Genomic DNA, 24067 nt, shown 5'->3' on the forward strand with positions numbered 1-24067 from the left:
CAACTATGGTAGCCAACCTGCTATCAGTGGTGACACGCTTGTCCAATTCCTGACTGTGGTTTTTAACATGTTTAAAATACTGTAAGCAATAGCTAATTACCAGATGGTTCAAGTGCCTCTTGAGAGGTTTCAAGTTGAAAACAAATGACAAAATTGAAGACCATATACAAACATTTCAGTTGTCTAAGCTTTAAATCCAATTAATCAAATTAAAATATTATCAAATGCAACTGAACACTATATTCTTTTAATTTTACACCAAAGTCTTGAAATGTAATTTCCTGGCAGGAATAAAAGGTTAAAATTCATACTGCCACTAAGTGATGCTAAAACACAATCAGCTTACTTTAAAAAAAGTGTATCATGCTGGAAGATCACTTGGTGGAGCTCTAGCCCAAAGCTAAATAAGACAGGTCACCCAGAGGTTGACCTAGCTATTTCTTGACAGGAAGTTTAAACTGTAACAGCTAAGGCAGAACAATATTATAATGAGTTAGAATTTATATTTTGCAGCTCGCTAAATAAAATTACGTACATAAGGTACTCCCTCACTTTAATCATGCAGAGGTTGAAAAACCCCAACAGCAACTATAAGAACACAAACAAACCCCAAACCTGCTGCAACAATGAGGAAGGTAGTGATTTTACAGAGTTTTGCATCGTTGATTAAACTCATCACATTAATATATTTGAATATTTGTTATATTAGTTAATTTTCTAGGTGACAGCGTGTTTTCAGTTGTAAGCTAAAGATTCTGCCACAAATGAACAATCTGATTTTAGAGCGTTGCTCCATTAAGAATTATGCAGATAAATGTCCACTGAAAATGAGAATTGCAAATAGAATGAGCCAAAACTGATCAAACCTCAGGGACAAAAATATCTATATCACCTCACACAAAATGTGGCTCTCAGCCAAATGTTTGGAATGTTCCCATTGAAAAGTAGAATGACTGTGAACTGACACTGAGCAAGATGAAAACGCTACAGTGAATAATCCAAGATAGGCTCAGTCACACATGCAATTCATCACGTGATATGACTACAGCCTATGTGAACCAGGCCCATCTGGATTTAAAACTATTATTACTGCATATTTCCCACGAGGGCTTGATAATGAAGCCTACATATGGAGCAAATATTACTGTTCAAGAAAAGTACACTCCTGAAGGTCCAAGGTGGGGAAAAAAATTATAGTCTGATGCAGATACTGTATAGCATTGCCAAGCACTGCTAATTTTCAACAACAACAACCACACCACCTGCCCTTCACCCTAAGGTCACAACCATCACCACCACCTGCCCTTCACCCTAAGGTCCCAGGGTGGGTTACAACAATAATAAACACAACATTATAAACAGTTGAAACTACATATAATCACAAAAATAGGGCTTGTCTATTCAGCTTCAATTGACCCACATCCAGCTCATCATCAGCTCCAAGTGCCTCAACTGCTTCTCCTAATTCATATGGAACAGAGAGACATGGCTGAGTGTCACCTTTGTACTGATGACACCTTGCTCCAAATCTCCTGGCAACAGCTTCCAGTGGCTTCATATAGATGTTAAATAGCATAGGAAACAAAGTGCCTCACAAAGTTGTCACTGTAGACCTCAAGGGTGCAAGAACAATGATCTTTTGGCCAGATGACAAAGGCCCATTCAACACTCAGAAAAGCTCTACCAGACAGCTACTTGCTGCCACAATGGTGGCAGAGAAATAAGTTTTCTTTGTGGTCATCACATGGAAGGCACAATGGTGCAGTCCCACCTGGGTTCTGTCAGGTTCATAGCAAGCTTTAAGCTACCTGCACTCAAGATACTGACCTTCCTGGTACAGCATTACTAGCTGGGATTAACCTTAATGGAGGTTTGCAAACAATTATGGTTAAAAATCCAATTCAGGGTTATTGCTGTGTTTTGGTTATGACAAGGAAACCATGACAATTCATATTGGAGAAAGAAAGGTTTCAGAGGTTGATGTGTGTAAGCCTGCAACCTACGCAAAGCAGAAGCTGGACAGCATTTTTTACATTATGAGGGATTGAATCAGTTGTACATATAATTTTTCTCCCTCCCCCTTAAAGTGGAAAATGTGTACACCTGTACACAAATGGCAACAGTTAGCAGCACTTATATTAGCACAGTATCTAATTATTCATAGGAAACCTTTGTCACTCTCACAGCCACACAGTAGGCATGGTCCCATTGTTTCACTTGTGCTAGGCTGACTTCACAACACATCTTTCTTCACTTGTGCTCTAGCCATCATTCAGCCTGTTTCACTAAGGTGCATGGTGGGTTCAACAATGCCTGAGAGCATACTTAGGGAAAACTGTGTCAAGAGCCCAACAAGTCTTGGTGTTCCACAGCATGACAGGATCACCTGTTCTATATATGAGAAATTCCCCCAGAGCATTCAGGAATCCATTGAACTCCACTAGTCTCCTGAGACAGATCATCTCAATCTGTCCACCATCCTGAGTGGGAAGATTGGAGCTATAAGTCCAAAGTTTACCATGAAGTGATCTAACTATGATAGCAGGGTGGCATCCACCATCCCCAGACCATCCCTTCCTCCATCTGGAGCAAAAATGCAAACTAGGGTGTCCTCTGCCCTATGTGCTGGACCAACTTGAAACAGACCCGTAGTTGGCATGGGGCTTCCTCAGCACTGTAATTTTGGGTGATTCTAACATCGCACGCAAGACCATCTTTGCCAGCTCGGTCAGAAAAGATACTGGGCAGCAGGGTGGATGATACACCAACAGCAGTTCTAGTCTACTGTCTCCTTGGTCCGACACCACCAGCTCTGAAACTGAGGGTTTTCCTGGAAATGGACATTATACGGAACACAGCAGCTCCTCATTCCCATACTGCAGCCTGTGCTGATGCTGCACCAAGTATCCAGGTGGGCACAGCTGGACAAGATCAACTCTTCCCAGCTCAACTACCCACCGCATCCATGATCAAATCATGGATAAATGTGGTTTTATTCTGTACTGATCTAGCATTAAACAGCAGGCACAGATGATGAGTAACCAGCAACCCAACACTGGAAGGGATGGAGTGAGAAAGAGTAAATAGCCCCATCTTCAACTTGCATGGTAACCTGTCACCTCCCCATGGATGTATCTCCTTCTACCCATGATCAGTGAAATTGTGGTGGCATCACCTACATCCCTCTTTTCCCAAACACATTATGCAAACAACAACAGCCCACCAAAAAAAATCTGCCACCGATTATTCCACAAAGTAGCTGACATAATTGAGAACAATGTTAGTGAAGGGTACAGAACCCACCCAGTCACTATCACACTAGAGCCCATCTAATAAATTCCATAGGACTTAAAATCAGCATCTATATACAGGTCTGAAGCCTAAGTATGGGAATACAGGAACATGTGCACTGCAAAATTCTATCTTCCATTCTTCCTTCAAGTGTTTCCTTCTGCTTCATTTAATACAGTCCCACTCTCACAAAAATAGTAGGAAACCAAAATGAAGTGTCTATGACCAATAGTTCAAAACAGGGATGGTTGTTATTGGACATACTGCAGCAATTTACTTTCATCAGGTAAAACATGAAATGCCTATGTTTTGTAGGTGGCATGTAAATATTCCTATTTAGGAAATGTTCAGATTGGTTTTTCCTTTGCATAGCAAAGCCTCTTTTATATGTCTTTAGCAGCAGGCATTGATTTAGTTTTGAGATGAATTGTAGATCTAACACAACCTTGTAAATAAGCTGTGAGAAATTACTAGCCTGGCTTAGTGTGGAATTCTTGATCAAATGTGGCTACTTGGCTACTTCTTAAATAAAAGAGTAGGCTATCAAGCTTTAATGTCCCAAAAAGTTTTGAATAGAGGTAGGCAGGAAGGAAAACGGCATTTCCGTGCGCTGCTCTGGTTTCACCAGAAGCAGCTTAGTCATGCTGGCCACATGACCCGGAAAAACTGTCTACGGAAGCAGACAAACGCCTGCTCCCTCATCCTGTAAAGTGAGATGAGCGACTTCATTGTCAGGGGTCCCTTTACCTTTTTAACTTACACTAGCTTAAGTGCAGTACAAAGTACAAGGGATAAATCCAGACATCCATTCATGTGCAAGCAAGGCCACTTGTTTACTCAATTAAATGTGTACTCAGCAATCCAAGCATGTGTACTGTATGCAAACACAAGAACCTCCAAATGTTATACACATGCACTATAGATTGTGCCTTGCTTTTACTACACTGCCAACCCTTTCTGTGCCCCCCGGACCTAACCCCAATGATTTGCACAATTTCTCTGCAACTTTCTTTACCAAATACAAAGCTTCAAAGAACAATTCCCCAGCAGTAGAGCTTTACTGACTGATTGATACAAGAAAGAAATTATTTCATTTTGCTGTAAGGTAACTTCTCTGTCAAGTTGCCATGTAGGAAATTCACCCTTTGAATGAAGGGGAGGGGGAGGGGGAGGGGGGAAGTTAGGTGTGAGCAAATTAATTATATGACCAGAAGAGTTTTATCTTGGTTAGATGTGTTGTTTGTTTGTTTTTGCATTTATATCACACCTTTTCTCCAAGCAATCCAAGGCTGCATACATGGTTCCCATCCCCAGCTCATTTAATTTCAACTACACCCCTGTAAGGTAGGTTATGCTGTGGCACTGTAAGTGGTCCAGGGTCACTTGGTGAGCTTCACAGCTGAGTGGGAATTTAAAGCCTGGTTTCCCAGGTCTTAGCACTGCACTGCCTTCTCATTTAAAATGCAGGTCATTCTGACTGTGTCACCTTAAAACAGATCAGACATGGGAAATATTCATCAACACTAGCCTAGAAGGCACAAACTGGCATTATAGTAAGTGAAGATATAGCAAGCTGGTGGGCAGTTAAAAGAACCAATTTATTAACTCAAGCGTTCTCTACTGAGACAAAAGTCCCCAAATATTCAGTCTACAAAAATTGACAGCAACCAAACTTGACTGCATTTTTACTGCTGACTGTTACAGTCAGTAGTTAAAGTTTGTGATTTGCATCAACTGGCTGAGATGAATGGGCTCTTCAAAATAAAGAAGTAGACTTAAGGCACTGGCAAGTGGGACCTGTAACTAAATTTTGTAATGTATCCTTATTCTAACAGGTATGCTCCTCTTCCAACAAGTCAGCTGTGCCCTCTAGGATTCTGTAAGCTGCAAGGGACACATTTTTACCTCTCTTCTCCAATTGGATCTCAATATTTTTGTGGCTCCTGAAGGCAACTGAGTATGCTGAGGTAATATTGTGCAATTCTTCTGTAATTTACTGAGCCCTGAGTGCTCACTAGAAGGACAGATCATGAAGCTGAGGCTCCAATACTTTGGCCACCTCATGAGAAGAGAAGACTCCTTGGAAAAGACCCTAATGTTGGGAAAGATTGAGGGCACAAGGAGAAGGGAACGACAGAGGACGAGATGGCTGGACAGTGTTCTCGAAGCTACCAGCATGAGTTTGACCAAACTGCGGGAGGCAGTGGAAGACAGGAGTGTCTGGCATGCTCTGGTCCATGGGGTCACGAAGAGTCGGACATGACTAAACGACTAAACAACAACAACATTCTATTCATTTAGCAGCATTTGGGGTGATCAGCTTTATTCTGGCCTTGCCCTTTCCCAAGACCCAAGGTCCCCAAAGTTTATGGACAATGATTGGCCTGGTCAAAATTAATGGGTTTAACCTAACTGAAGGGAAGGACCTGGTGTTGGGTTCTCTGATAGTGAAGGGAAAGACAAGCTGCACTCAAATATTCCCTCCCTTCTCATGGTCCTTAAGCCAACAATGTATGCCTAATACATAGGCTGGGGGTGTAGTTTCTTGTTTCAAATCTTCAGCAGCATTGTTACATAGAACTGGAGTGGCAATCTGTCTAATGGTTGTGCTAAATCCACTCAGAGACTTCCTATTTACTCAGCACTTTTTTATGACTGTGCTTGGATGCTGTTTATTGCTTCTTCCCTGACTGTAAGTTTCCCTCAGTTGTCACAGATGGATTTTATATTCCAGCCCACAAAGATCTTGGGCTTCTCTGGGCTGACTGTCAAGCTGAAAATGACTTCTTGGTCTTGCACCTGTTCATCCTGAACTGGTACAGTGTCATGTCATTATTCCTTCTGAAGTACCGCCAGTGCTTAAGCATAGCTGTCAACGTTTCCCTTTTTTAAAGGGAAATTCCCTTATTTTGAATAGGATTCCTTGCAAGAAAAGGGCAAAGTCGACAGCTATGTGCTTAAGCCTCTCTAACAATTTGCCAGCTGGAAACAGGAACAATATACTCTAGTACATGGGGTAGCATGAACGATTCATTAGTGTACCTTATCTGACTTATCCAGTATGATATTATTTTTTATATAATTTTTAAATGTTTCCATTAGACCCTTTCTCCAATATAGTGCACAGAGTGACTTAGAAGATAAGTAAAATGTCATTTTAAAACCAACAAATACAATAACATCCAATATTCAGCAGTGTTTATAACATATTCTAGAACCATACACATAGAAAAAAATCCTTTGGGATCCAAATGCCCAAATAAAAATGTATTCACTTTTCTTAAATATTTCCATCATAGGTACAAATCAAATGCCAGGTGGGGGTGGAAGTGAGAGCTGCAATTTGGAGCTTGCAGATGGTAGCTCCGCATCATAAGGTTCCATGTTATCTTACAGACACATTCACACAGCTACATCTTACCAACAAATTTTATTGCTTGATACAGTAGCAAGTACGGCAGCTAAACAATGTGACTCCTGGTCCAATCTCTACACCTCGTAATTCCTCTGACCCTTTCACATATGGGTTGTCTGCTTGCAGTTCTCTTCCACTAATAGCTAATGAGGTGCCCTACATATGTTGGTGGTCTGTCATGTGTGTCAACTGGTCACGATGGCTAGGGCTGATGGGAGATGGCAGAATAATATAATGACCAATGTAAGCACATCCTCCATCACAATAAATGATTATACAGGATGGTGGTGGTAAGTTAACTTTATTATCATGTTCTTGTCAACTTCTCTGGGCTTTCTGGTTGGCTGATATTGGAAGACAAAGCTGTGCTAGATAAATCTTAATATTGATGTTTTTGTGGAGATACTGACTGAGCATTAAGTTGCTGGCAACCAGATCTGGAGAACCTTGTTAACTACAGTACTTGGATGTTACATATATTAAAGGAGGAGCAAATGATGCTCAGTAGGCATTTCAGTTTTTCTTTTGCTATACAAAGTCAGTCTTCACCCAGTTTGCATTAATATGGGTATCTAAAGGAAAACTTATGGGAGGAAAACCATGTGTTTAGTCCCTGTAGACTACATATTTTTGCTTGGCTTACTAATCAGCCATTATTTATGGCCGTCTTCCTTCCCATAGTTATATGATACATGCAGAGTGGCAGCAAGAGTATTTCCACTGTACTGATGTATGGAGAAGGTAAGAACCAGCAGAAATATATCCCACTGTTTGGAAGAGTTTCTGTTGTTTCTCAAGACTTCCAAGTTGCAGAACAAAAGGGAGCTCTGGAGAGGAAATCTGTGTGCTATGTGACAGATTGCCAGGAGTAATTGCTTTTGTTGGGCTAATGAGTGCATTGTGGATACCTGCACAAGTCTGAATTTTGTGGACTGCTTGGGAGTGAAGAAGGAATTCACAGTGGTGGTTATTGGTTCTTCCTTTTCCAAACATAACCTTCAGTACAAATGGTACCATAAGCATGAACTCCTTTGATTTTTGCTATTTTACTGTTAGTCTTTTGTCAAATATTAACTATACAGTAATACTTTAATTTGAAATGAACTTCTTTCTATTTTTGCTGTTCTTTCTATAAAATTATATAAACTTTATTTTTCAGTTTTTGAAACATTTTCTAGAAATACAAATCCACTATTTTCCCAATAAACATGTATATTTTGACTTCCCCTCACCCCTTTTGCTGTTTCATATATTTATATAGTTCATAACACTGCTTTGTTATCCTTTTATTCTAATTATTAATTAATCCCTAGTTTTCCTTTCACATTAATTTTAATTGCTTGACTTTAAACTAATCCTGATAGAGAACTTAGATGTGTCCACAAATGCAGATAGTCCCAGTCTTTGATAAAGGTATTTTCCTCTTGGTTTCTTATTATAGTTAGAATAATTCCAACAAAAAAATATAAAAAGTATTTACCAATTGTGCTTGCATATTTAGTAAATTCATAAAACAAAAGCTTGTCTAAGGTGTGCAGCTAATACTCTGATTTTGTGAACTTGGCACAGTATGCAAAGGTTCACCTTTTTGGATGATATAAAGGTAAAGGTAAAGGTACCCCTGCCCGTACAGGCCAGTCTTGCCAGATTCTGGGGTTGGTGCGCCCATCTCACTCAAGAGGCCAGGGGCCAGCGCTGTCCGGAGACACTTCCGGGTCACGTGGCCAGTGTGACATCGCTGCTCTGGCCAGAGCCAGAGCCAGAGCCGCACACGGAAACGCCGTTTACCTTCCCGCTAGTAAGCGGTCCCTATTTATCTACTTGCACCCAGGGGTGCTTTCGAACTGCTAGGTTGGCAGGCGCTGGGACTGAACGACGGGAGCGCACCCCGCCGCAGGGATTCGAACCGCCGACCTTTTGATCGGCAAGCCCTAGGCGCTGAGGTTTTACCCACAGCGCCACCTGCGTCTCTTTTTGGATGATATAAGAATACTTGCAGTATAGAGTAATAATCATCAGTTATTTAACTATCAGTTATTTGGATGTAGTATATATTTGGATGATATATTACATCCAAATAACTGATAGTTAAATAACTGATGATTATTACTCTATACTGCAAGTATTCTTATGACATACAACTTAAAGAGTTCCTAGATGTATGCTGGTATTATGAAGCTAAGAATTGCAATTTTTTCTTCTTCAGATGATAAACTCTGGAAGATATGTTTTTGCACACACCTCATTACATGACATTTTGCATTTTCTACATAAGAAGGCATTAATATTGCTAACTGAAAATGTAATGTGTTGAAGCACAAAACAGTAGCATTTATTACATTTTCAATTTTAAGCCATGATCATACATAACCTTGTAATCATAGGTGACAAAGAACAACATGCTGGTGACTTTGAGAGGTCTGCTGGAAGAGGGATGGACTACTCCATCTGTCCTCTGCACCCACCCCAGAAACCAAGTGGGCTGCCCCTTGGTTTCAGCAGACTGCTGGAGAAGATAATAACCTCTTCTTCCCTTCTCTGCCAGTCTCCAGCTAGTATTTGTTATTTTTGCTGCTGCTGCCACTGTCGTCACTGTTAACTAAAAACTTTTGTGGACCTACTGAGCAAGGCTGGAAATGCATTAAAATGCAAATCTTAAATTCAACTTTATGTAAGTAAGGGTTGGTCTAAGTCAGTGGCAGTCAACACAGTATCCTGAAGGTGCTGGACTCGCAAATCCCATCAACCTCAGTCAGCATTGTATGTATTTCTTTTAACCTAATGGGTAGCTTTTACTTAAAATTGCCAAAGAGCAATGGAGTCTTAGAGGACCAGAAGTTAACACATCCAGCACAGTTGGGGCTTCAGAAAAGAAGTGGTCTCCAATTGGAGATGGTCAGAAAGAGAAAGTGTATAAATGTAAATCCCTTTGTGCTTCTGTAGTATTATCCTGTAATTCTAGGAGTACACAGTACAGCCAATGTTTTGGGAAAGACCGTACTGCACAAAGGACAGCACATCTTCACAGAACTTGGAAGAAAGGAAACCTCTATCTCTATGCTCCAGTTAACACAGAGATGCATTAATTACACCCAAGAGGTAGCATCATGTACAGCTTTGTGAATTACTTGTGTCACTTTAGTTATTTGGTGCAGCAGTACATTGGCAGAGGTGCACTGATAACATGCTATGAGTGATCTTTCTTCCTCAGTTACTGTATAAAGAAGTTCTAGACAAATGACGAAGAAATGGGAATAACTCTGCACAAACTCTGTTTGTCTCAAACAAATGTTAAATTTTATATTGATATAAATTTTTATTCAGTTCTTTAGTGAAGAGTGCTAGAAAATGTTCTATTTTATACTAAACTTCCTCTCACCTTATTTAAAAGCATAGCATTGGGAAAAGATTTCAACCTTTATTTGTTGGCATCACAGTAAATGGGACTTAAATGTCTGCCACTCACAAGTAAGTGAAGATGGCATTGTTGGCCATAATGAAAAATCCAAGTTAGAGCTGTACATGTTCTAGTTAATCAAAACCTTAAGCTTTTGACTTATTTAGAACTTTTATCATCTTGATGGTGAACTTGGAAAAGATCAAATTTAGCTGTTCAACAGCGAAAACCTGAACAGAAGGAATATTTATATCATCTAAGATTGGGGGGGGGGGTTATTCTCTGAATAAACATGTTCTTTCAACTGCTAGGTAAAATTACTGAATCTGCCTCTATTGACTTTTTTGCTTAGAATACCTCCTAAAAGTAATTCTGAATTCTGTTACCATTATGACAGCCTAGATTCTCTTAATTTATATTATCTATCTATCAAGGGAAGTGAGTGCTTTGCTTAAGGATTGAGGCAGATCTGAATAAAAGGAAGTTTTTATATATCTAGAGTTGAGGAATATGGAGCTGGTACAGCCTCATACCTGCATTGCATCAAAAAGAGCTTTATTTAAAAGTCTATTTTCTCACACATCTGGTCTTACAACTCTTAAGAGGGAACATACTCATGATGTTGGGTGTAATAGTTTATTCCATCCCCAGTCCCTTTATCATCTGGCCAGAAGTGCTACTCAACAATTTGGAATGCTATTTTGTCTTACTTTGGTTAGCTTAATACGGAAATTTTGGATTTTGTTCACCATAATATATCTATATTCTTTGTGTTTGGAGGGAGCTTAAATGGCTTGGTTTCTGCATTCCTCTGAGAATGCTACCACTCCATTTCACTGTCAAGGGCCATGGTTTCAGCCATAAAAACTTAAGAGCTCTGCTGGATTAGGCCACAGGCCTATTTAATCCAATATCTTATTTTCCACAATGGCCAACCAGATGCCTTCAAGCACAATACGAGGGTAATAAACATCTCCCACTGTTATTCTTTTACAGGCAGTACTGTTATATAGGAACATATGAACTCTGAACCTGGGAGCGTCATATACGCACCATAACTAATAGACATTGATAGCTCCATTTTCATGTCAGGTTATTCAATCAAGGATCAGGGGTTGACTGGCTGAGGCAAAGACAAGTCTGCAGCATGCAACAGTAAAGCGTAAGATGAGGAAGGATCACAATTTAATGGCAGAACACATGCTTTGTATGCAGGTCCCAGGTTCAATGCCTGGCATTTCCAGGTGGGATTGGGAAAGACTCCTATCCTGAGCTAGTGAAGTAATGCACTGAAATGATATAGGCAGTTTTTTGTATACCTATGTTAAGCATCCTTGTTCCTCTGATTAGACACTGTCTGATCAAGAAATATTTATTCTATATATACAAGTTGTGCCTCTCACATTACTTGTTCTGTGCTACTGATGTTCTCATACTAGTTTAATAGCCCATCCTGCAGATCTTCCCTTTACCAGACCTCTGTGGTTCAGGATCCACTGTGGACTTAATTAGTGGTAGGAATGAACCAAGATCTTGGATCATGCTATCCAGTGCTTCTCTCTTTTTTTGCCACCTAGGAACACTAATCCTCATCTTGCATGTAGCACTATCCAAAATCTAGAGTAACAGGATAGCTCTGCCCCTACAGGACCTTCCTTAATGTTCAAGCATAAATATTTTGGAACAGTTATTGAGGCTTTTATGAAGGTTAAATGTTGAACTATCTGTAGCCATTTGACTAAAACTGTCACCATCCTTGACCAATGGCCATGCTGGCAGGGGTTGATGGGAAGTATGCTGGCTACCCATGTACAGTACTTCACTGTCCATTGTTACTAGCTTTTCTTTATTTCTACCTTCCACTTGTTGAGTCATTTTTCTGGCTCATGACTCATGTATTCCACTTCCATTTCACACTGTGACCTGATTGGAGATATATGGGAAACTGTCCTTGGTAAAGCTATATCATCATTAATCAGAAAAACTGTACCTGTGACATGAATTTAAGCAACAGTTTCTCACATCAATGCTGTCTCTGTACTATATTTAAGTTCAACAAACAGGTTTTCCTGATAGCTACCCTATAATTTTGTAACTTATTTTCTATAAGGTTTGTCGAAACAGATATTGACTTTCAAAAACATAAAATTGTTCTGTTTAGGCTGGGATCTGGTAGCCACTATCTATGTTATTTGAGAGTTAGAAACATCCAAGCAGGAATTGCTACTATGGAATATACGTCTGATTTAAATGTATGCATAGCAGAGACTTGCCTTGAAAATCCATGCTTGTGGCTCTCAAGAAATATGCGTATGCTGATAGAAGATCTTATTTAATTTGAAGAAAATTAAGCTGATACTTATTATCATGATTTCTATAGCCAATTTGTTGCAGCCAATTTGCACAGCTTCCCCTTGCCATCTCGTCCTTACAACTAATGGACAGAAAGCAAATTTATGATCTCAACTGATAAAAAAGGTACGCAGAACACATGGCTTCCTGTTGCAGTAGAACTTAAGACACTGAGAGGCAAAAGACAGAAATACTGATCCAACGGAGTGGAGCAGCCAGGGCTGAACGTACAGAACTATTTGAAAGCAGCTAAAATCCTGTGCTTTGGGACACAGATGGCGCTGTGGTCTAAACCACTGAGCCTAGGGCTTGCCGATCGGTTTGAATCCCCGTGACGGGGTGAGCTCCCGTTGCTCAGTCCCAGCTCCTGCCAACCTAGCAGTTCGAAAGCACATCAAAGTGCAAATAGATAAATAGGTACTGCTCCGGCAGGAAGGTAAACGGTGTTTCCGTGCACTACTCTGGTTTCGCCAGAAGCAGCTTAGTCATGCTGGCCACATGACCCGGAAAAACTGCCTGCGGACAAACATCGGCTCCCTAGGCCAGTAAATTGAGATGAGTGCCGCAACTCCAGAGTCATTTGCGACTGGACTTAACTGTCAGGGGTCCTTTACCTTTTAAAATCCTGCTAAACTGCTATTTGGGGGGAAAGTGAGCAAGTACTTTATCTTGCAGCCCACTCCTTCTCCTTACAGGTGATCTGCAGAATTTTAACATTCCTAGATGGGCTCCTTGTGCTCAGTTCTGATTGTTGGATCATCTAAAGGAAGGTGTGTATGGTTGTTGATTCTGTCTATGATTCCCCATTCAGTTAGGTAAATGGTTATGGAAGCCTACTTCTACCATGGTGCCCCTAGCTAGGTTGAGGTGGCTGAGGTGATGATGTTGTTGGGGGGAGGTTTTGGAAGGACGACAGAGCACCAAAGTATGCTGATTATAGAAATGTTTAGCTAGATTTATGTTGATATTTTAGCGAATTTAATTTAGTTGCCTCTAATGTGCATCATGCCTTTCCTCTAAGGAGCTCAGGGCAACTTCCAAAGCTTGCCCTTTCCCCCTTTGTTTGTTCACAGTAAGTGATATGTATAATAAGCTATGGTTTAATGTGATGTGTGAACCAGGCTGAAGTGCATGAACATCTGGAGGGCAAAAGCTTGTCTACTCTTGCTCTAAAGCACACATACAGTTTAAGAAAACTACCTGAAAATGGCTTAATGCATTTGCTTTGTTTTGCTTTACTATGCAATAGTTTACCTTAAACTGGGATGGGTAACATTTTCATAGAAAGAGGAACATAATTACCATATTTTTTGCTCTATAAGACTCACTTTTTCCCTCCTGAAAAGTAAAGGGAAATGTGTGTGCGTCTTATGGAGCGAATGCAGGCTGCGCAGCTATCCCAGAAGCCAGAACAACAAGAGGGATCACTGCTTTCGCTGTGCAGCAATCCCTCTTGCTGTTCTGGCTTCTGGGATTCAGAATATTTTTTTTCTTGTTTTCCTCCTCCAAAAACTAGGTGCGTCTAGTGGTCTGGTGCGTCTTATAGAGCGAAAAATACGGTATATAACCCAAACAGCTAAAAGTATTGAAAACACCCCTAAAAATGGGGTGGGGGGAGAATACACTTCACATATACAATCTCACCATCCACCCAAACTAACTCAAATACTGCTCATTTATTCCCCCTTTTTTTCTTCCCATTATTTCTTCCTATCATTGCTGTGCCCTGAGAGATAACACATAATTTCTCTAACAGCATATTGCTGTTATGCTCCTTCATTCCCCATTTTTATGTCTACTCTGTGTATATTGTGCTTGGTTGCATTAACAGACTATTTGGGATAGTGCAAAGTCAGTGCAGAATTACTGGTTCTTGGGGAAAGATGGGCAGAAATAAGCCTCCTCTTTGATAGTTGCAGAGCTTAATAGGGGCTATAGAGCAACAAGCACTCAATAAGCAAATGAGTAAGAACACTACCACATAGCTTGAAATAATTTTAAAACAATCCTTTCTCATGGTAATATTGGTCCATAAGTGGTGTAAAAGTGGTTGTGATAAGTCTGCCTTGGCTGATGAGAGTTGTCATAAGTCACCAACGATATACAGATTATTTCTTCATAGCACCTGAAATCAGGAGTGGCTGTGCAATCCCTAGATTAGTCCCTGAATGTAGTGGTTAACTGCACGATGGCTAATAAACTGACTTTGAAATATGTATTTTTTGAAATCCTTCCCTGGACTCAAACAGCTGCTGGGATCAGTAATAAACCACTACCTTGGGAGGATCAAGACAGACAGAAACATGTGGCTAGTTTTGCCATAGCTGTTTGTTTAAAACAAATTCAGATTATTATTTTAGTCAAATGAGTTCTTTTTCACATGACAACTTGAGTAGTGGAAGATAAAAAGTACACAAAATCAACAATTTATATTGCTATATATAACAGCATTGTTTTGAGACACAGAATATCACAGTTCCAGAAACACAGCTTCAGCTAAGCATATTATCTGAGGAAGTCATTTCTATACAATCTGTGTGTGCCCTAAGATGGTGCCCACCACCAAAAACTGCTTGAGCAAAAAACTGACTTTATTTTTTATAGATGAATGCAACTGCCCATGTGTTCAAATCAGAACAGACTCACAACCATGTGAGTAATCATTTCAACTTTTCATAACCTGGAATGGCACTCTACATTACCAACCTTCAACCATTCTACTCTATCGGGAATGACCACTGGCTGAATCAGCAACTCCCCACCCCCACCCCGCTTGCAAACACAACTAATATGAAAAGCCAGTACTGTACAGTATTGGAAGTAATTAGAGTGCTGGTCTTAGACCAGGGAGACCTGGTTCAAACACCTATCCACATGACTTTGAGCTATTCACTAACTTCTCAAAAACTCACATTGCCAAGTAAACCATCAAACGCTATACTTTACTTCTCACACATGAAAAATACATTTCCCTTCACACACATTCAGCACATGGTAAATATGTGATATGGCAACAAATGTATAGGGTGTATTTTCCTGAAAATTCAGCAGAATTGCACAGGAATTGAGGCTATCAGACATTATCTTCCATCAGGACAACTATATATGGTACCTCGAGTTAAGAACTTAATTCGTTCTGGAGGTCCGTTCTTAACCTGAAACTGTTCTTAGGCTGAGGTACCACTTTAGCTAATGGGGCCTCCCGCTGCCACTGCACGATTTCTGTTCTCATCCTGAAGCAAAGTTCTTAACCTGCAACCTGAAGCATCTGTAACCCAAGGTACCACTGTATTATGAGAAACAAAAGGACAGTAATTTACTGAGTGAGCACCAACTGTTATAAAGTTCATAGTCAGAAGCATTTGACAAATTTGAGCATAAATTTGACATCATCAGCCTCCAGGTCCGGGGAGGGTGATCTTGTGTGTATGGAAGGGGGGGGCTGGCAGAAGAATGTGGTATCAGGGAAGTGGTGGTCTTGAGCAAAGTAATCCTAAGCAAGCAGATCATCATTTTATTTGAATGTTCCCTTTCCATAGATAAAACTATGCTGAAAGTGCCTGACAATAGAAAAAGAATTTCAAAATTACAGACATAACAATAGTCAGAAATAAATAAAGCATATCAAGAAGTATATAACCAAATTGAGAAAGTTCCACATAAATAATGAGATTGTAAAATGATGATACCATAAAATTATATCAACAACAGTAACAAAATCCCACAAGCAATCCCCCAACACAAGAGTCTACGCAGCCTCCTCAGCTTTTGTAGCTAGAGTCCGTCAGGGCACTGCCCACCCACGCAAAGTAGGAAAAGGTTACAAAGACAGGGAGCAGGTCTTCCAGACTCACAGCCAAGATGCTCATATGGCAATGTAAGCTACATTCTAGCTGCTTCAGGCAGGGTACGTGGTGCCGGGCTGCGTGGGGTGGGAAGCATAAAGTGTTATTTTCTGCCCTTTGGTTGACTCTTATGGGATGATTTTAGTTTTACCTGCAGTTTTAGTGGTGTATCTTATGCAGAGTTCTGCTAGTGAAATCAGCTAGGATCAACATTACTTTGTTTATTCCTCTCTCCACTCCAACAAACCCATTTCCCATTCTTGACACACACCCTTTTTGCCCTCTACACCAGTGTAACTTCTTTCACCTTAATTTATGCCAAGAGAGCTTTGGCTGCTATAAGTTATTTATACTAATTCAAGGCCAGTTCAGTGCATTGGAATATACAATGCACCCTAACCTTTCCTACTCAGCTTAGCACTGTTTTGAATTGCACTGTGAATTCTGCTCCTGGGGTGCACCAGAGAAAATCTCTGTCTCAGGAATGTATATATTTGCCTATCCAAGTTCTAAAGCAAGAGCCATGGAAACTAGAAAAACTAGCAAGAAACTGTTCTTCCACAACCCCCAAACTCAGAAAAATGCCATTGGTTTGATCAACCTATGGGCACCCTACAGTTTTGTCTCACAAAATTCGAAAGGGTAGCCACGTTAGTCTGTTCCACTAGGAGCAACTAAGAATATAGTGGCACTCTACAGACTAACCCATTTATTGTGGCATAAGCTTTTGCGGGAAGACAGAAGTGCCTGGCGTGCTCTGGTCCATGGGGTCACAAAGAGTCGGACACAACTAAACAAGCTTTTGCGGACTAAATCTCACTTTGCCAGATCTCTTATACAGTAAAGGCAAGCTCTGGTTCAGAAAAGCTAATTCCACAATAAGGTACCAACCAGACTCTTAGTTGTTTTTACTCACAAAATAGCAACTAAATACTGTACTAAGCACTCCATGATTACAGAGCTGTTAATAACTTTTCAGCACTTTGTACAAACATATCTGACACCACAGTTCGGCCCAAGTGTTACATAATGTCAAAAATGTCCCTGGTTTGAGATGGTAAGGGAGCAGTCATAAAATAGGCTAGTGACACATGTAGATCATATCCAACTGAATGTGAATTGCAAGAGCAGCAGCAATTTATGATTTTAAGTTGTTTTGAACTATTTTTAATATTGTGTTTCAATTGCTGTAGCCCACTTTGAGACCCTAGGGTGAAGGGCAGGATTAAGACAAGGAAATAAGAAAGGAATGGCAAGGAGTTGAGTTGGAAGAGAGAGCCAAAGAGGAGAAAATGAAAAGAATACAGTATAATCTTAAAAGTGGGTCACCTTTTGAGGTTGGTCTAAGACAAGCTCTAGGTTATAAAACCATGAAACATTATTAATCTATGGTAGTAAAAATACTGACCATCACCTCCTAGCTTGCTGAGAAACTTTAGGCTGTTTGTAAACAATGCACTGCAGAGCGCAGTGTCCTTTTATTCCAAAATATCATACCCCATGTTGAAGAGACACCACGTGGAAAGTATTATATCTCCACTGCAAAACACCCCAAATCTATAAGCATCGTACACTACTGAGAACAGTCTTAACTTACAAAGCTTCTGTTGTGTCCTTAAGCAGAGGCGTAAGCTTTGGTTGAAATTCAGGGCAGATGCTGTATCTGCAAGACTCCAGACGATGTTTCTGATGGCAGCCCCAAGGTGTGGACTGAAATACCTCTCTTTCTACAGCGCACTTTCAGGGAGTAGGCCTTGGCACTTTCAGGGAGTAGGTCTTAAATCATGCACTACTTTGTCTACAAACTCAAATGATTTGCATTCATAAACACACGCGTGTTCAGATGTTTACAAATCCAGCCTTTCCTCAAGTGTACTTAAACCCACTTGCCAAGAATAGAAGATTCGGTGTCTTCTAGCGAGGCTGACGAAAGCGAGAATGTAGGGAGAGGGTGGGCGGGGGTGATTTCTGCGAACAGCGGAGCACAAGTCGGCTGCGGAGTAGGCCCCATCAACAAGGACTGTGTGTGACGCACTTCGGTAACCCGACTCCCCGCCCTCCCCCATGATGCTGAGAAAAAAGAAAACTACCCTCCTTCCCTAAGAGGAGGAGGACGATAACAGCAGATAATTTTGTTCGGCAGGTTTCCTCCTCTTAACCCGTCGGCGTCGAGAGAACGGAGCTAAGCCGGCATCTCCATGGGGAAAGGGGACGAGCCGAGCCGAGCCTCGGCTAGAATGAAACAAACATGGGGTGTGGCAGCCAAAAGCACCTCCTCCCTCACCGCAGGAAGGGAACTACCGAATAAGGGCTACAAGCCGCGGTGTGGAAAGCCTCGAGGGCAGCAGCGCCCGGGGAGACCCCCAGTTGCTTAGGCCGACTGGCAAGTTGATCAATACCCTGCCCCATATATACATACATATGCTGAAAGTGGACACAAAGAGGTTCAAAACGGAGCTTAACAAGTCAACAAAAAATGGAAAAAGCAGGCGGTAAAACTAACACATTTCAAAATCCAAGGGCAGCAAGTTCACGCTAGACACCGCACACCACCAAAAATCGGGAGTGGGAAGAATCTCACAAGGTTTCACCCACTTTGGGTCGTTTCGCCGCCGCCCTATTTTCAGGGACGGACGGACGGACACGCACACAAACACACACACAAACAAACAAACACCCAAGATACAAAAATACCAGATCCGCCGACGGAAGGATAGGAAAGAAAGTGGGACCAGTTCATACCTGGAGAGTAATCAGCTCAATTTCTAAGAGAGTGGAGAGAACGGGAAAAGAGCGACAAGCGAGTACTGTATCTAAAACAAAAGTGGCGCCAAAATAAAAAAAAACCCCAAAGCTATTAAACAGCCTCCTTCCGCCTCTTCCTCCCCTCCCACCCGGCAGCGACCCAGCGGGGTTTCCAGCAGCACAAGCACACCAAAAAGTCACTTTGAACAGGGGTTTGGTTCCCCCACCATCACCACTAACAGTTCAAAGCGGCCACCATAAAACATAAAAGGCCGTGGGTGGGGGTGGGAAAGGTTACAATCCTTGGGGTTTTTACTGGTGAGTAAAGGCTGTCTGAACACAGTGCAAATTCCTTCTACGTAAACATGTTCAGGACACCGAGCTGTACATTCCTCACACTTTCAAAATGCGTCCAGATGGAAGTGGGCAAGAAGCAAATCCCACGATTTCCCAACAGCTCACTTTAAAAATCATTATCGGTGTGGAGAAACAACTCGCGCAAAAGTTCCTGCCCGAACAGAGAGAAAGACAGGAGTGTTCACTCCTCCCAGTACATCCCTTTCCCATGATATACTGTCCCTCTGCCAAAGTCACAGGAGGACAAGAAAAGTTGAGGGTTTTCCGTCCAGCTCGAGGCATACGCCCGCTCGCAAGTTTTTAATTCCCCAATATGCAATTTAAAAAATAATAAAACGTATGTCATTTTCATTCTCATCGCTTTGAAGTGGAGGAGGGTGTGGGAGGGGAACGGGGGTGCTGGGGGGGAGTAGAGAAGGATCGGAAGGCAGAAACACCACTAATCGTTTTTAAAACACCCTTCCTGATTTCTCTGCCACCAAGCGTGTCTTACAAGCGCCCCCGTAGCTTCCTCCCACGGAGAACCGAGAAGTCCGACTCGCCTTCTCCCGGCTTGGGGAGTTGAGAGAATCATCATCATTATTATTTGTTACGATGTGTATACCGCCCTTCATGCGCAGATCTTAGGGCGGTTCACAACGTTAAGAGGTTAGGCATTTGTGCTGTTGTTGTGGTGGGGGGGGGGTTTAATAAAAAAAACCCCAACATATCCAACGAAGTGCCCTTTTCTAACACACACACACTACACACCCCTTTCCATCCCCTCCAAAAATAATCTGCTGGAAATCCTCCATCTTGCCAGCCGTAGCTCTTAATAGTAGACAACACAGGCTCGCATCCTCTCCTTCTTACCTACCCTGGCAGCTTCCCCATCCCACACAATAACCCCTGGATCGGTTTTTTTTTTTCGGGGGAGAGAGGGGCACAGAGAAACGGATAGGGCGAGTCTCCATTTTTTTGCGCCCGAAGGAGGCGGGCTAGGCCTTTTTCCTCTCCGGTTGAAAGGAGGTTGGTTGGAGAAGAGAGGAATGGAGTCAGAGAAAGAGAAGAAAAACAGCAATTTTAAGACTGGTGCGATTTGTATTTTTTTTAAAAATAGGGGGTTTATTTCCGTCTTCAGGCTCGCTCCCTCCCGCCGCCGCGTCCAAGGGAGCGCCGGGAAAAGGGGCGAGCGAATGAGGGGAGGCGGGAGGGCAGGCAGCGTCTGTGGGGCTCCTTCGCCTTCTTCCCCCACCATCTCCTCCTCCCTCCTCGCTCGCTCGGCCCCGCGTCCTCCATCTTGCCTGCGCTTGCGAGTTTCCCCTCAGACTCGAGCTGTTCCGAGGCCTGCCCTACATTCCATATTCAAAGAAAGATGGATAGGGACACCGATATTTCCAGATATCTATCTATATATATTACACAACACCGCCGTCACCGCCGTTGTTGTTGTTGCCGCTTCCCTTTCTTCCCCCCCCCACCACCGCCCGCTGCCTCCTTCTCCGTACACCCCCCTCCGCCGCCGATCAAAAAATAAATAATAATTTTTTTATTTTTTAAAAAAAAAAACAAAACCCCGCAAACACGCGCGCGCGCCCCTCCCCTCGCGGCGATTTGATTTCAAACAAACAACTTCCCCCCTCGAAATTTTCCCTCCTCAGAAAAATAAACTTCCAGAAGCTTCTACGCCACGGTCGAACTTACCTCACCCGGCAGGCCTGGCTGGACTGGCGGTGACGGGGCTCCTCGGGCCGTGCGCGCCCGCCCCCCCCCCCCCGTCCTCTCTCTGTCTCGCTCTCCTCTTCCAAGTAATTATTGCAGTTCGCTTCTCTCCTCTCTGCTTTCCCTCCCTCGCTCTCACTTCCAAGGCCAAACAACTCGGGTCAGGTCGACCCCTTACCTTCAAAGGCCCCCGCAGCGGGGGAGGGGGGGTAGAAAGTGGGGCCTAGTAGGAAGGCCGAGAAGGGGGGGCCCTCGAGCGGGGCGTTGTGGGAAGGGGGGGTTTGAAGGGAGCGAAACGGGCGGATTATTTAATTTGGCGGTGGCGGCGGCGCTGGGGATTGTTTGGGGTGTTCGCAGCTCGGCGGCAGGAGAGCGAATGGAGAGCGCAGGCGCCACCTGGCGGCCACCGAGCACGCTCTCCGCTGCTGGGCCTAGAGCGGCATCTGCCGGGAGGACTCGGGAATGCAAGGGAGGGGGAGGGGGGGTAAAGGACAGCATATAAGACACATTCTGGATAAGAACGGGGTAAACAAGGTGCTGCGCCTGCGCGACTCGTGCAGCCCTCTTTCTCCGCCCCCCCCTCCCCACGCACCCCGCTCCTCTCGCTTTCCAGTTCTCTCCGCCTCCGCTTCGCTACGTCATCACTGCCATCGACCACGCCCCTGGCTGTTCCCCTGCGAGCGCGGGGGAGGCTCGAGTCCGCACGTATCGCCCAGAAGAGGCGGAGGGATGGTGATAATGAGCTAGGCGGGGCGCGCACAGCGCCCAGGGATCCCGTGCAATACCCCGCCCCTCTCCACCCCACCCTGGGCAAAACAATCCGGAGGGAAGGGGAAAGAGAAGAAAGGTTGCCCCCCCACCCCAGCTCCGCGACAATCCCATGGTGCAAATAACCTGGGGTTGCTTATGAGTGCACGTGCCCCCGAAATTAGGCTAGGAAAAGCTCTGTTGGGCTCCCCTAGACTTACAGAATCATAAAATTGTGGCGTTGGAAGGGACCTCGAGGGACCCTCTGCAGTGCTTAGAAACCTCCAATGAAGCAGAGTCCACATTCTGCGGGAGGCCGGTTCGCTGTCCAGCAGCGCTTTCCATCAGAAAGTTCTTCCTGTTGTTTAGTCGGAATCTCCTTCCTTGTAACTTGAATCCATTGGTTCAGGTCCTAGCCTCCAGAACAGCAGAAAACAAGCTTGCCCCATCCTCCATGGGACAGCCCTTGAGATGTTTGAAGATGGCTTTAATATCTCCTCTCAGTCTTCTCTTGACCAGGCTAAAAATACCCAGCTCCCTCAACCATTGCTCATAAGGCTTGGTTTCCAGACCCTTGATCATCTCAGTTGCCCTCCTCTGCACATGTTTCATCTTGTCAATAATATCCTTCTTAAATTACTGCGCCCAGAACTGAACACAGGATTGCAGGTGTGGTCTGAATAGGCAAAATAGGTGGTACTACTATCTTGAGCAGACGCATGGCTGACACTTAGATACTTCACTGTGTACATCTGCTGCAGTGCTTTGTGGAAGAAAGTCCCACTGAACGTAGAAAGGCTTGTTTCAGAGTAAAATATGCTTGAGGAAAATTAGGTTGTACATTTGCAGTGATTCCATACGCATTTCGCTGGGGCAAATGAGTGTCCTGAATTCCTGCTCTACTTGTTATTATATGCTTTTAAGTATTTTATAATGACTTGTTTTTGTACTGAACACTGCTTAAGAGATTTATCAAATATTAAGCAGTTTATAAATGCTTTTAAATACTTACTAATATGTCCTGTATAGTTTGCTTACTGAGTAGATCTGGCTGTATAAATTCCGTACACCTTTACATGGAAGGAAGTCCAATAAGATCAGGTTGCACAGCTGCTGCTGTGCTGTACTATGCCACTTCCTTCTTTCCCTCGCATCTGCAGATTTCCCCCTTTGAGCTCTAGGTTACATACACATGCTTCCTTTTATCCTCACAACAATCCTAGATGCGTGTTAGGCTGCTTGTTGGCCTAAGGGTAACTCGGTTCATTTCATGGCAAAGTGGAGGATTTGAACTTGGGTCTCCCTCCCAATCCTAAAGGTAAAGGGACCTCTGACCATTAGGTCCAGTCGCGAACGACTCTGGGGTTGCAGCGCTCACTAAACATTATGTCACTCTGTCTCTCTGGTAAATCACGTCACTTCATTTAAAGCAGATATCTTCAACCTTTTCAGACCCAAGACCAACTTTAAACCCAAGCATGCATTTGGGGACCAAATTCTTAATATTTCACCATATATTTGCACGGTGGGGAGTGCTCCTGTTGTGACCCACATTGGATTAGGCCACAACCCACTAGTGGGTTCTGACCCACAAACTGAAGACCAGACATTTAAAGGGTTTATTTCCCCCCCCCCCCACACACACACATAAGAAAATGAGTTCATAAGGATGCTTTCTCTTTATCATGTAGAGTCTGATTCTGTTACTGCTGAATTGCGCTATCTTTAGGAAGCTATCTCTAACACCTGAAAACAATTGCTTCCAAACTCCGCACTGTTCAAAGGAAGTTGCATGTGAATATAGCAACTCCACCTCTCTTACTCTGTCATTACACTGTGACCTGACATGATTCATGGGTGATTAAAGCTACTGTGTGTTTTGAGTGCTTTAAGCTGGTAATACCAGATAATTTGATCACTTGTTGCACTTACTTGATATTTAAATAGCGAGGAAGCGCCAACATTCTGGACAGATAAATCACCTTGCACCCTTAATAACACAATAACTGATGCTTGCTACACACAGCATAGTAACATAGGACACTATCATATTCTTAGTCCATCTTGCTCAGTGACATTGGCATTGACTGGCAGCTGTGTGTATTGATGAACTTTCATAATGACTGTGACTAGGCTACCTAAGTGTTGCACTAAGACCAGGGATACCTGGGTTCAAATCTCCCACCCAGCCCTGAAGCTCACTTTGGGTCAGTCGCT

General features: G+C 42.8%; 1 protein-coding gene across 7 annotated transcripts in view; it reads right to left on the bottom strand.

The window, feature by feature from the left end:
- Positions 1-21490, bottom strand: part of STAG2 (STAG2 cohesin complex component) — a 61909-nt gene extending 40419 nt beyond the window's left edge. The window contains exon 1 of one of the 7 annotated variants that reach the window (XM_083721116.1): positions 21086-21490. The gene's annotated coding sequence lies outside the window, so the exon portion shown is untranslated. Of the gene's footprint in view, positions 1-17897; positions 18466-19042; positions 19338-21085 lie in introns of those variants that run through there. The other 6 variants (XM_083721117.1, XM_083721120.1, XM_083721121.1 and 3 more) reach the window with 6 other exon arrangements.
- Between the last annotated feature and the right edge of the window lie 2577 nt (positions 21491-24067).

This window comes from Podarcis gaigeae, assembly GCF_964106915.1.
Source record: "Podarcis gaigeae genome assembly, chromosome: Z".
Classification (NCBI taxonomy): Eukaryota; Metazoa; Chordata; class Lepidosauria; order Squamata; family Lacertidae; genus Podarcis; species Podarcis gaigeae.